Here is a 13,477-nt window from a genome sequence, read left to right on the forward strand (position 1 = left end):
CCACCTTCACTGAGTAGCTAAGTGTACCTTTATGCCAACAGCACATATCAGCAAGACACACACACAGCAATATTCCATGTCATGATCCCACAAACTGTTGATAGTTTCACTGTGAAGCCAGGGCACTGTAATGGTCAACAGTGAGCACATCATATTTGCCACACACACCTCATGATTACTGGAAGAGTGCCAGCAATGTGCTCTGTTTGAGCTAGGCATTACACTTATTCAAGCATGTTTGAGGTCTGTGCCTTGTAAACATCTCATCCCAGCACATTCTGGCTATTGTGGTAATAATGTTAATGTCCACACAGCACACAGCATGCATGGCTTGTAATTGTTGACATGGGGTATATGTAGGAGCTGTGGGTCACACATGGCTGTATATGTCATGAACATATCACCTGTAACTACTCAGGAACATATAGCACATAGCTGTATTTCCCTGAATCTGTCAATACAGGCCATGTGTGTAGGTCCTATGATCCTGTTATTTGGGTATGTTTGTAGGCATTGCATTTGGTGGACATGTCTAATGACATACATGCCACATGGGTTGCTGTATGATATGATAGGTGTTATGGGTAACCAGTAGAGAGGGAATGTTACCCCTGTCAACATAGATATCAAACCTTATGTACTGTTAGCATTCAGCAGCCATGGTCCTATCTTCCATGTGCATGTGTGTAATGAATGTAGCCACCTGTATGTACAAAGGACAACAACAGCTATGGTATTTTAATTTATGCTGCATGAGTGTTGGATGTGCATATCCAGGGCAGGTGCATTTAGGTCATATCCAACCATGAGGGTGTTGTTTACTGGTGTACAGCAACAGTCAACTGTGTTATTGCTGACAACATCCGAGGGACCCTGGTATGTGTACAACTGACCTGGTTACAAACAGTGGTATTATTGCATTGATAACACATTATGCAACTGTGTCAGTACATGGGTACATTACACAGTTGATGTAGGGCTAGGTACAGTTCACCAGTCAAAGGTTATTTGGTGTTGTACCATACTATTTCATACCACATTTATGGATGTGTGTAGGTAGTCTGAGGGCATGGTGGTGGATGTACATGAGGATACAACCTAGAATGCAGCTTTTGCCACTGTCACCTGTACCTGAGTCATCTGTGATCCATTATGTTGGAATAGTGGTCTTTATTTGTGAGTAGCCATTATGAATATGTTGGCACCACCACCTGGAGTGATCCGTACCAGTGTTATGGCCCACATGTCTGGATCTGAGTAATATGGTGGTAGCACTATTGTGCACTACAGAGCCTTCAGCCAGGTGTTCCTCACTGCACAGATGTCTGTATTACCCATTGTAGGTTCTACATTGAGCAAATGGATTATGAAAGCCACACATCTAGCACTGGTTAGCACAAGCATCCAATGTATTGTCTTGTAGATGTCAGGGTGTTACTTCTGTGTTTAGCACATTTGCCTTGGAATGACACTATATGGGTAAATGTGACCTAGGTATTATCCACACTCCCTTGAATCATGGATGCATGTGATCTGTGACAAACACTTGTCTTCTTTCAGTCATGTCATCCTGGAATGACAGACACTGGACAACCTCATAATTACAGCAGGACATTGGCTCATTGTTTTGGTCAAGCAGTTACCACTCATACAATGACATCACCACATGTGGCAGTATTGTGCTTGGTATCAAATGCTACATCTAAGGTGACGGACAGCAGCAGATATTGTGTAGATGACCAATGTCAAATATACTTAGTGGAGCGGTCCTGCTAATTATGACAACTACTAACACAGCCAGGAGAGGTCATCTTGACACCTGCACCTCAGTACCATTAGACAATGGGGCTCACATATTATGCTTGCACATGCCACTGTTCCAAGAATAATGCCACTGTCCACAACCTGATATCAATGTATGCCTTTCAGGGCAGCAATGTGTGTGACACATGCTGTACTTTGCATCCACCTGTATGTCCCAGTTAACCAATTGTCTGTCACTTCCACACATGCATGAGGTTCAAATGACAAATTCACCACCGTAACAGGAACAGGCAAGCAAAAACTGAGAGTGATGCTACTCAATGCCAGAAGTCTAAATCTCAAAATGCACTCACTCAAGGCACTTCTTAAAATGGAGAACATCGATATCTGTGCAGTGACTGAGTCCTCGTTCAAGGCTCCAGAGACCACCCCTGCACTACCAGGCTATAACTCATACCACACTTTTCTGCCATGTAACCTGGACCGGAACACCAAAGGTGGAGGTGTATCCATATTCATTAAGGATATCCACACTTCCAGGCTAGTTCCTCAGCATAATGCAGCCGAGGTTACCAAAGTGCAACTAACTCTGGGCAAAACTGCAATCAAAATTGTAGCTTGCTACAGATCACCCACCATGCCCCAGGATTCCCACTCCTCTTTTCTTGATGTACTGGAAAATATTAGGGTTCAACCAAACACCCTAATAATGGGTGATTTCTACTACCCCACCATTAACTGGAAAAACTATTCATGTACCAACTCCTTCGCACAACGCTTTCTGGAATTCATAAACTCCAATGCCCTGGATCAACTTATCCACACCCCCACCAGGGGCAACAATATCCTAGATCTAGTCATTACCAGTATGAGTCAATGCCTCATTGGTCCGATCCAACCATAAGCTAATTACCCTAGATATCCACATCCTGCCTCCACCCCCCCATTAAGGAAACCATAATAAAAAATTTCTCCAAAGCCAACTTCATCCTTCTTAAGACAGAAGTGGTGAACTTCATGATACCCATGCAGATGGATAATACAGTTACGACTACTAAATCCTACAGAATTGCATTTTATAAGCACTTACATGAGTGCATGGATTGTGCTATCCCAAACAGAACCAAGACGCTATCCTCCAGAAAAAGGAAGCCAATCTTGTGGTCCCCTGCCATAAACAAACTGTACAACAGAAGGACAAAACTCTTGCAAAAGAGAGTAAAATCCCACGAGTGGAGGAGCTCCCTGGTCAGCCTCAGTAAGAAGCTGCAATCACTGATAAAATCCTCCAAAGCTAGTTACAAAAACAAAATAGCCACTGATTCTAAAGACAACCACAAAGCATTCTATAGCTATGTCAAGAATCTGAATGGCAACACTCGAGATCTGCTCTGAGTTACAGCACAATGGCACTAAATATACAGACCCAACTGATATTGCCAACATCCTGGCAGATAGGTTCAGTACTAACTTTACCCCCCCCCCTCACCCCCTGTAATCACGGCTGCACAGGTAAAAACCACATTCTCCAAAGCCAAGAACACAGCATCCATGGGACCAGACAACATCCCAGGCTGTGTTCTACATGAACTACAGAATGGACTGGCACCCCACCTAAGTACCTTGTTCAATCATAGCCTCACCTCAGGCTTTATGCCTGCTGAATGGCACACAGCAATGGTTATCCCATTCCACAAGGGGGGAGCCTCCACGGACCCCGGGAACTACTGCCCCATTAGCCTGACATGCCTGGTCTACAAGGCCATGGAACGTATCATCATGGAACTTATAAACAAAGACATTGGTAATCTCCAAACTCTGGATCCCACCCAGTTTGGGTTTGTAAAAGGCATATCATGTCTCCTAAACCTGATAGACTTCTTTGAAGCAGTCACCAACGCCGTAGACAAGGGTAAGGTGGTTCACACAGCCTATCTAGATCTTGCCAAGGCTTTTGACACCATCCCCCACTCTGGAATTATAGATAAACTCACTAAACTAGGTATAAATCCCTATGTCACAAGATGGGTTGCCAACTGGCTCACTGACAGAACCCACACTGTGAAAGTAGCAGACTTCAAATCTGACTTCAGACCAGTGACAAGTGGAGTACCACAGGGTTCACTCCTGGGTCCTCTCCTGTTTGGTATCTACTTCTCTGAAGTACAGGCTAACACAGAAGGTCTTTGGCTAATGAAGTTCACAGGTGACTGCAAACTAGGAGCCATAATAGAAACTCCTAACGATGTGGACATCCTACAAAAGGGCCTCACTGAGACAGATGCCTGGTGTCAAAGCCATGACCTCAAGCTCAATGCCAAAAAGTGCATTGTCATCCCCTTTGGTAAAACCTCTGTACCCATGAACTACAACATAGGCGGTAGTATACTTAACACCGAAAGTGTGATAAGAGACCTTGGGACACAGGTGGACAGTAGTCTCTCCTTTGATAATCACATTGCCACAGTAGTCAGGAAATCCTTTGACGTGGCACACCTCATCACAAAAGGTTTCTCATCCAGAAAAAAAGAGGTAATTTTTCCCCTCTACCCATCACTCATTAGAAACATTATAGAGTACAACGCCCCTTTTGATATGTACCTCACAAGACATCTCCAACAACTGGAAAGGCTGCAGGAAAACCTCACAAAGAGGATTACCGGCCTCAAACAGATGCCCTACGCTGACCATCTCAAAAAACTCCAGCTTTACTCCGTCGTATATCGCCTGCTCAGAGGTGATCTCTGCCTAACATACAAAGCTATGTCAAACCCAGAGCTGCTGGACATGCTCCACTTAAAGAAATCCCTCTGAGCTACACACTCTAGGGACCTAAACCTTGTCACCACAATAAACAGAACATGCCGGAGGGATAGATTCCTGTCCCAGAGACTTCCCATACTCTGGAATAAACTACCTATCTATATCAAACAAAGCTCCTCATTAGCACTCTTCAAGAAAAATCTTGATGATTGGATGGGAAATAGGAAATTCACTCTGGGGATCACCTCTGTGGCTCTGCTCGACAGTGGCACAGGAAAATAATTTTCTTGGGTGGCAAAAGCCAGGGTACCTTTTTGGCTGGGCTTGTATAGGCCCCAAGGCCAATAGCCTAGTACCTACCTATGAACCTATGAACCTATGAACTTCACATATATATGTCAATGCTTCATGTACATGTATGCATGTGTATCACACAGCACGGACACAGATATATAATTTACGGGCCACATACAGGTATATGGTAGTTAACATGTATGATGTGCATATATACTGACAGTTAAGATGTACATAGCTGTAAACCTGTGTGTTTACAACAGGAGTCCATTACAATGTGTTTTGTACATCTAAGTGTATGAGCATGCACACTGTGGCCTTCTGTGGTTTGAATCAGAGTGCATCCCAAACGGCCCTGTGCTACTAAGTGTATGAGCATGCCCACTGTCACCTTGTGTAATTGGAGTCAATGCATCCAAACAAGTCCTGTGATTCTATGTGTATGACCATGACAACTGTAACTCTGTATAGTGATAGTAGTTGTCCATTCCACAGGTGGGCATACTCCAGTTCAGGGCTTGTTGTGCTACAACTATAATTCTCAGGCCTACCTATGTCTTACCTGCAGATGATGTGTCTTGTTTGTGCATACAGGTTGTAATGGACTCCTACTTTAAACACACATGTTTACAGCTATGTACATCTGAACTGTCAGTATCCCTGTTGATGTCTTCAATCTTAGAAGGGCATTCTGACTGCCTTGAAATGTGTAATCTCTGTGGTGTGTTTCATAACTGTGTCATTCTGTAATAGTGATCTGCAGATAAGCAGGAGTGCTGATCCCACCACTGGCAACTGTGTGTGTGTGTGTGTGTGTGTGTGTGTGTGTGTGTGTGTGTGTGTGTATCAGCAAGTGGTTGTGTGTGTGCATTTGTGTCTGCATCCTGTCATGACAGCGGGTTTTACTGCTTTCCAAAGAGAAACCACCTTTTTCACTGGCCTTTATCCTTGTCATCTGCTAAACCACCCTTCCGCCCCTCCCCACTGCAAGTAATCAGTCCTGTGATGTCACCCAGCTCAGAAGCAGAATTAGATTAAGTGTAATTGTATGGGTTCTGTGGCACATACCCCAACTGCATACCACTCTACTAGTTACCTTTACATAGGCAAGACTTGTAAGCACAATACTGGCAAGTGTGTGTGTGTTTGTGTGTGTGTGACTACCCTGTAGCCAGGCATACACATGTGTTATGTCTTTTAACATGCTGCACACCATGGCAGTCATCTGTGGTGAGTGGAGTCTACAAATTATTACATAGTTAGGAATAGAAAGGAATAGACAGTCAAGAGTGACTACTGTTGGGTATGTTATTTTCCTGCGCCACTGTCGAGCAGTGACACAGATGTGGTCCCCGAGGTGTATGTCCATACCCATCATTCCCCCACCCAAATTCCATAATCCCTGGGTTACATTTCCTTAGCCATCATTCCCCACCCCAAACTCCACATACAAAACAACCATCCCTTCTCTGGTGAACTGATTAAGATTTAAATGTTATAACACAAGAGTTGACTCTGTTTTGTGTACACGTCAATTCCTTTGGAACCCTTCTGTGCCACAAAGGGTGTTCAGACATGTTTATATATATATGGCTATAACTGTGTCTGTGTATATGCATATATCTATCTATCTATATATATATATATATATATATATATATATATATATATATGTGTGTGTGTGTGTGTGTGTGTGTGTGTGTGTGTGTGTGTGTACATCCCATAAGTGCATATATGTATTTAGTATTTAGTTATAACAGTTGTAAATATGTAAACTTGTATATGCTGTTTCACAGAGTACAGTACATTCAATGGTACTGTACATATGTACACAAAGTGACTGTCTCATTTGTTTTCAGTACTGCGGAATGCCTGTAGTAAAATGTGTATTATAAAAACCATGAAATGTATATGCAACCCAGATGGCTTATTGGTAAGTCCAGTGACCTTGGTGTGCATGGTCCAGGGTTCAAGACCTCCAAGGGTTGTTGATAATGGCATTTAGGACAACATAAGACACTTTTACACAGATGTACATGTGTTTTTGTGACAGTAAGCTGCGGGTACACACAGTTAAAAGACATGTACAACTCACAGTACACTTGAAATGCCATTCTTTGGCAATCCTGTTGATGTCACCCACCTAGAAATACACCACTGGGAGTGCTGTAACCCAGTAGTCTCTGTAGTGCATCCTGTAAATGTGTAATGCTGTATTGTCATAAGATAGTTTTGTAGGTGTTCTAATTCCAGACTTGCCAAGTGTGTGTCTCTGTCTGCCTGAGAAGGGAACAATACTTTTTAGAGTATGCATACTCCTTACAATTCATATACACAATTTTGGCAAGGATGCTGATGTCACCCACCTTGAAATATACCTCTGGGACTGCTGTAATCCAATAATCTGTGTAGCGTGTCTTGTAACTTTGTAATGCTATAGTGCGATAAACTCGTTTGGTCAGTGTTCTAATCCCAGACTTGCCAAGTGTGTGTGCGTCTATCTGCCTGAGAAGGGAGAAATGCTTATTAGAGTACGCACATTCCTTACAATTCACATACTCAACTTTGGCAAGGATGCTGATGTCACCCACCTAGAAATAGACCTCTGGGACTGCAGTAACGCAGTAATCTCTGTAGTGCGTTAGGTAACTGTGTACTGCTGGAGTGTGATTTAGAACTGTGGTAGGGTTCCATCCACAACCATGGCAGTTTTGTGTGTGTTTCAATGTCTGTGTAGGGAGCAATGCATTATAGCCTACTCACTTGCAGGACATTTACAATGCCCTACTTTGGTAATCCTGCTGATGTCATTCCTTGTCAAATACACCTCTGGGGAATACGTTCCCTAGTAATCCTTGTGGTGTGTCCTATCACATCTAAATGTAGTAGTGTGATATAGATCTTGGTCATGGGTTCTATACCCACACATGTCAGTTGCGGTTGTGTTGTATGTGTCTCACTTTCAGTTTTGTGAGCAATGCATTTTGGGCTACTCACTTGCAGAAAATTTGAAATGCCTTACTTTGGTAAACCTGCTGATGTCATTCCTTGTGAAATACACCTTTGGGGATGGGGTAGTCCAATAATCTCCATAGTGTGCGCTATAATTGTGTAATGCTGTAGTGTGATAAATTAGTTAAGTAGGAGTTCTATTCCAAGACATGGCAGGTGTGTGTTTGTCAGTCAGAGCCTGTGTGGAGTTGACTGTGAGTGTCTAACCACTGGACATGTTGAGGAGTGGGTTTTGTAGTTTTCCTATATGGTGGCCATATTATATGTCACAATGTCCACCTCACTAGGATTACAGATTTCAATCAGCCAAGAGACTGGGTTAGCAAGCCATACCCCTACATCTGGCAAAAGGCCTGGTGAACAACGTAACCAACCCTACTATTACCTAGAATACGGTCTGAACACGTGTCATACACAAACACACTTGCCTAGAAAATCCCACTATGTTGCTAGTACCCTGCACATTGTTGACAGATAGTAGGCATGGTGTGATTACAGTGGGCTGCAGAGGGCATAGCACCCTGTCCACCAGTACAATTGGCACATAATTATGGACAATGCACCTTCACTATGTTCCCCACTGGACACATGCAACATATGTGGTGCCATCAAATGTGATCCAAAAAGGACATACAAGGCCTTACACACATGCCCTGTATGGACAGATGCCACTGACACCAGGGAATACCTGTAACATGCTATCAATGCAGGTGCAGGGTTAACCTGCTGTCTTTTAGCAGGTCCTGCCACACCAGGCCAGGATTGTCAAATCTGATGATAACAGTTTGTGTACATAACATGTGCCAGGCAAACCAGGTACACTTAAACATGTCACTGTAAATTAATGTGGGACGTGCACATCACAGGCAATGTCCATGTCCAGGACTATCAAACACAGATATGGCATGCATTGCAAAGCAATGGCCACACATAATAGTAACCAGGATGACAGGATGATTAATACAGTACCCATCTGTGTGGGACTTTGCAGACACTACACCCCTGAACCACACTGCAGACCATTGCCAGGTGGCCTGATGCCAAGGATTACCCCTCACCCAGCTTTGTACAGCCATCTTACACAGCCAACCACAGTCACACCCAGTATAACTCCCATTTGCATACTGACTGATGTCAGACACGTTCACATGCCCTAGTCCACAGAACCTCAGCATAACCCGGTGGTGTATGTAATACCTGTGCATTACTGTAGTGTGGCAAACTAAGTAGTTAGGAAGTGAATTTGTGAGCCTGCCAAAGTGTCTGAGTCCCTTAGAGAGTGTGGTTGTGTTGACAATGACAGCTGTTCATGTGGACAGCCATGTGTGCTACACCTAATGTATGTCTACTATATCTCTGTTGCAGATGTCACTCACCAGCACACATATATGTTCTATCAGCACAGCAGCATGTCAGCTATGTGGCGCATGGAGTAACTGCATGCACTTGTAATAGTAATGGCTAGTCAGTCAGGGGTTTGAACCCCTGTACTGGTAGGTGTGTGACAGAAAATGCTTAGGTTTTAGTCTCCCAGCCCTTCTCTGATGTACTTTGCCTCTGTCTGTCCCTCCCACACACTCTCTGGTGGGTGTGGAGATGTACACCTGCTCAGCAGCAGTTTGTGTTTTGTAAGTGGTGGTCATGATCAGGTGATGACTTCTGCACCTATTGCATTCCTCCTCTAGCTGATTGCATGTGAAACAGCTATGGTGACATTCCCATAGCCAATTGCATGGAAACGCAGTACAGTATCTAGGAACATCATGTTGGTGTTTGCCCATGACAGTCGCTGTGAGTGGAACCTGGATCTGGTGTTTGGTAAACAGCATCACAGATGAAATCTGGATATTCCTCAAACAACATACACAGTGGAAAATATCCTAAAGGCAGGAGGGTGATGTGCCAGACATGACTACAGCATGTACGTGTAACTATGCTTCATTCAGACTACTGCCAATTTAACAGGTTGTGTGTGATAATGGCTAGTCTGCATGTTTTAATAACTGACAAGAAAACCCCCATCTGTAGGGTCATCTGTGGACTGGTCAGTGTGTGGAATGATTTGTTTCTTGTGTTACTCACAAAACACACATCTGTGAACTGCAGAAGCATAGTGTGAGGATTGCAGTCAGTACACGGTGACAGTAATGAGAGTTACTGCCATCGCATCCCTTATTGGACATACATCATATGAAACAGTGGCATGACCATCACTGTCTGAGGTTATCACAGTGACATGCCAATAATGGGCCACTGTTCATAGCTGCAGTCACAAGTCATCTACGCTTTGGACAGATGTCATACAGTATATATGCATGTGTTGTGCACCCTCTGCAAATGTATGACATCTATTGTCTTGGGTTGATGGTAATATCTATGGATGTTGTTATAAGTAATCCTGAATGCTGTTGACTATTACTAAGCCTAATCTGTGTTAAAACTGCAACACCATAGGCTGTATATGATTGGAGGTCCTGGCAGAACCATCTGCCCCACTTCAGCAGGCCATGGCACTGGGGTTAGGAGTGTAGCCATGCAAAATGAGTTGTGTAAATTGGTTATTTTTGCACATATGGTAGGGGTGAGAGAGAGAGTTTAATTAACAACTAATAAATCCTTGCAGTTTTCACAACATTCGTAGTCACTGCAGTGGTCTGTCCCTTACATGTATTATTACACTACCCAATGGCATTATATTGTACAATAGTATATTTGTAGATTAGTATGCACAGGACCTGTGTCTTACGTACAGGCTTGACAAGATGCAGGTGTTAATACAACATGTTTTGAGGCTGCTGTCATACACTTTGGGTGAGATGCTGGGATGACAGGTATCTTTGCATGTACATTCTCTGACTATGTACAAGTCTGACTATCAGTTATATGTCATTAACAGCTGCCTATATTTCTTGGATCATCACACTAATTTGTCAGGGGAACAGGGCAAAGGGCAGGTGATGTGGGCCATTTATCAGGACATACTGGGCAGATTGGAACAGTTGAGGGGTATGAATATGCATACCACATTCTATATGAGCATTCTAGCAAACTCTGTACAGTTGTTAAGTGTATATATATATATATATATATATATATATATATATATATATATATATATATATATATATATATATATATATATATATATATATATATACATACATACAGCTTTCTCTTTGAACATTCTAGCAGTGTGGAATGATTATGCATACAACTTACTGGCTCTCCTGGGATCCAAAGCCCTACTGTGTGTGACAAAAGCATTACAATTAAGATCACTGTACACTATGCTATCAGGCAATTGTTGTGAGGCTTTGCAATGTATTTAGTCTAATATGACTGACCTGTTTGCACTTCCAACATTGTTATACAGCACTTCATACACATTTTATCTGCATACCACAGTGTGTTAATACTCCTTACTACAACAGTACTATTTAATAACTGCAACAGTACAACAACATATGACTGCAGAGTAAATAGAAGCAATTCAGAGGTTACACCTTTATTCACAGCATATTACACAATTCTGTATACTGGTACACTTTCTGGGGCTCTTACATTTATTTGTTATGGCAGTACATGCAGGCTATTTACTACTAACCTGCCTCACGATGCATCCTTTGCAGCCTAGCATCATAGTCTTGCTGGTTCGCAGCACACTCATCTGCAGCTGTCAGAGAAGTACAGTGATATTTAGCCCTACCTATCCATAGTATACACAAGCTAGGCAATTATTAATTATGTAATGGAATGAGTACTTACTCAGTTCTGGGGCATTCTGCATCTGCTTTGCTTCCTGGATCCACTGTTCCAGGACATCCCCCCTCTGCCGCTTCAGGTCTGCATGGTGGTGCCTGACCTGCTCACCAGTCCGGGGGATACCTATGGCACTAGTGAGGTCATGGGCAAGACTGTCTTAGGCCTCCATTTTGTATTGCGAGCCCTGGTACTGGCCCTGCAGTAGTCTCCTGTTATGGTGCTTTACCAGGAGCCATACCATGAATTTGGACTCCTGGATGCCCCAGCACTGTGCTCTAAAGCGAGTGCCTTCTATCACTCCAGCCATTCTACCTGCAGGGGGATGCTACAACCAGTTATGAGCCATATTCCCGCCTCTTCGGTTTAAGTAGGGCTGGATTCCCGCACTTTTCCATAATTGGCCGGTTTCGAAAAGGCTAAGCTATATCTTATTCATTACAGGTTATATATGTGTCTGGTATCCATGATTCATGTGTACATACACTGTATGGGGTCCTGGGGACTTCATAACTTTATTACAGTGACACCTCAACTCTATGTTTACTGCAGTGCTCCAATTCACATATTTATGGTCTGTGGCGGGTTATAGAACATTACACTGTACATAGATTCAGTTCACATGTTTGATTTGATTTCCCTGTGGTGAGGATTAATTTTCTGATACCTCCTTTATATGTATTGTCATCATGGTGTAGTGGTTAACTACTGTGACTGTGATGTACAGGGTCCTGAGTTCTAGCCTTGCAGAGGCTGTTTAATTTGTTGCTGGCCAGAACACAAGCTGTTGGGTACAGAGTGATTAAGGCACTTTAAAGCAGTTGTGAGCGGGTGTGTGCGTGTATGCGCGGAGCTAAACAATGCTAACATCCGGTTACAGTTTCTTACACTCAGTTAGCCTCTACATTGCTTCATCAGTGTGGTACTCGCATACTGGCAGCCAAACAGGCTTGCTCCCGCACTTGCAAATGCACTGCATTTGGTGTTTGCATCAGACACTCACACCCCTGGGTGGGGGTGAGGACTACAATAATACCTTGTGATGCCTATTACATCGGCTTACATGCCTACAGTGGGGTGTTGTGACCAGGTGTTGTGTAGTGGGTTATGCAACAACAGATATGGTTATACCATACTTAGCCATATAAACTGGACTGTGCTGCGGTGGGACCCATATCGGGAATGGCTGCCCATTAGGCCTAAACATGCTGATCGACTGTACAGAATCCATGGCCTGTCCAGAGTTTGCTTCATACTATTGGTGTGTTCCTCTAATAATCTGTACCTGTCTGGCAAATACCTGGGAACTGACACCATTAAATACGGACAAGTAATTGGGTTTAGGACCCCACATCCTTCAGCCGAGTCATGCTAATGCATAACCTATTATTCTATCAGTGTTCTAAGGTTGTAAGTGGAATATGTGCTTTCTGTCCCTATTTGTTCCCCCAATGGTTTATGTTCTGTCCAGTGGTTTTGCTCTTAGGAGTTGAGAGGTATGGGCGTAAGCTCTGCCCATTTCGGAATATTACTTACATCCCCATGGCAGTCCTAATACAACTGCGCCAGCCAACACCTGCATGCCTAGGCCCATAATTGCATACCCATAGTTCCCCCACCTGTGCCTCCTCTACAGCACTCATCCTTAATGTGGGTGCAGGTGGGGTCTAACCACACCACTACACGCTGCCCACTCTCCACATGTCAGGATTCATGTCGTACGTTGTGTCGACCCATGGGTCATCAGGCTTGCACAGCCTACTGGTCCATGTACGTATACAGCCTGGTTGGATGAATCACTACAGGGACTGACTTCGATGATGATTAATTTTTCGGGTGTCCCACAAGGGACATTAATGTCTTTGTTTCAAGTTTAGACCTGGCA

Source organism: Protopterus annectens, chromosome 1.part1, assembly GCF_019279795.1.
Source record: "Protopterus annectens isolate FY-2018-M chromosome 1.part1, PAN1.0, whole genome shotgun sequence".
NCBI lineage: Eukaryota > Metazoa > Chordata > Ceratodontiformes > Protopteridae > Protopterus > Protopterus annectens.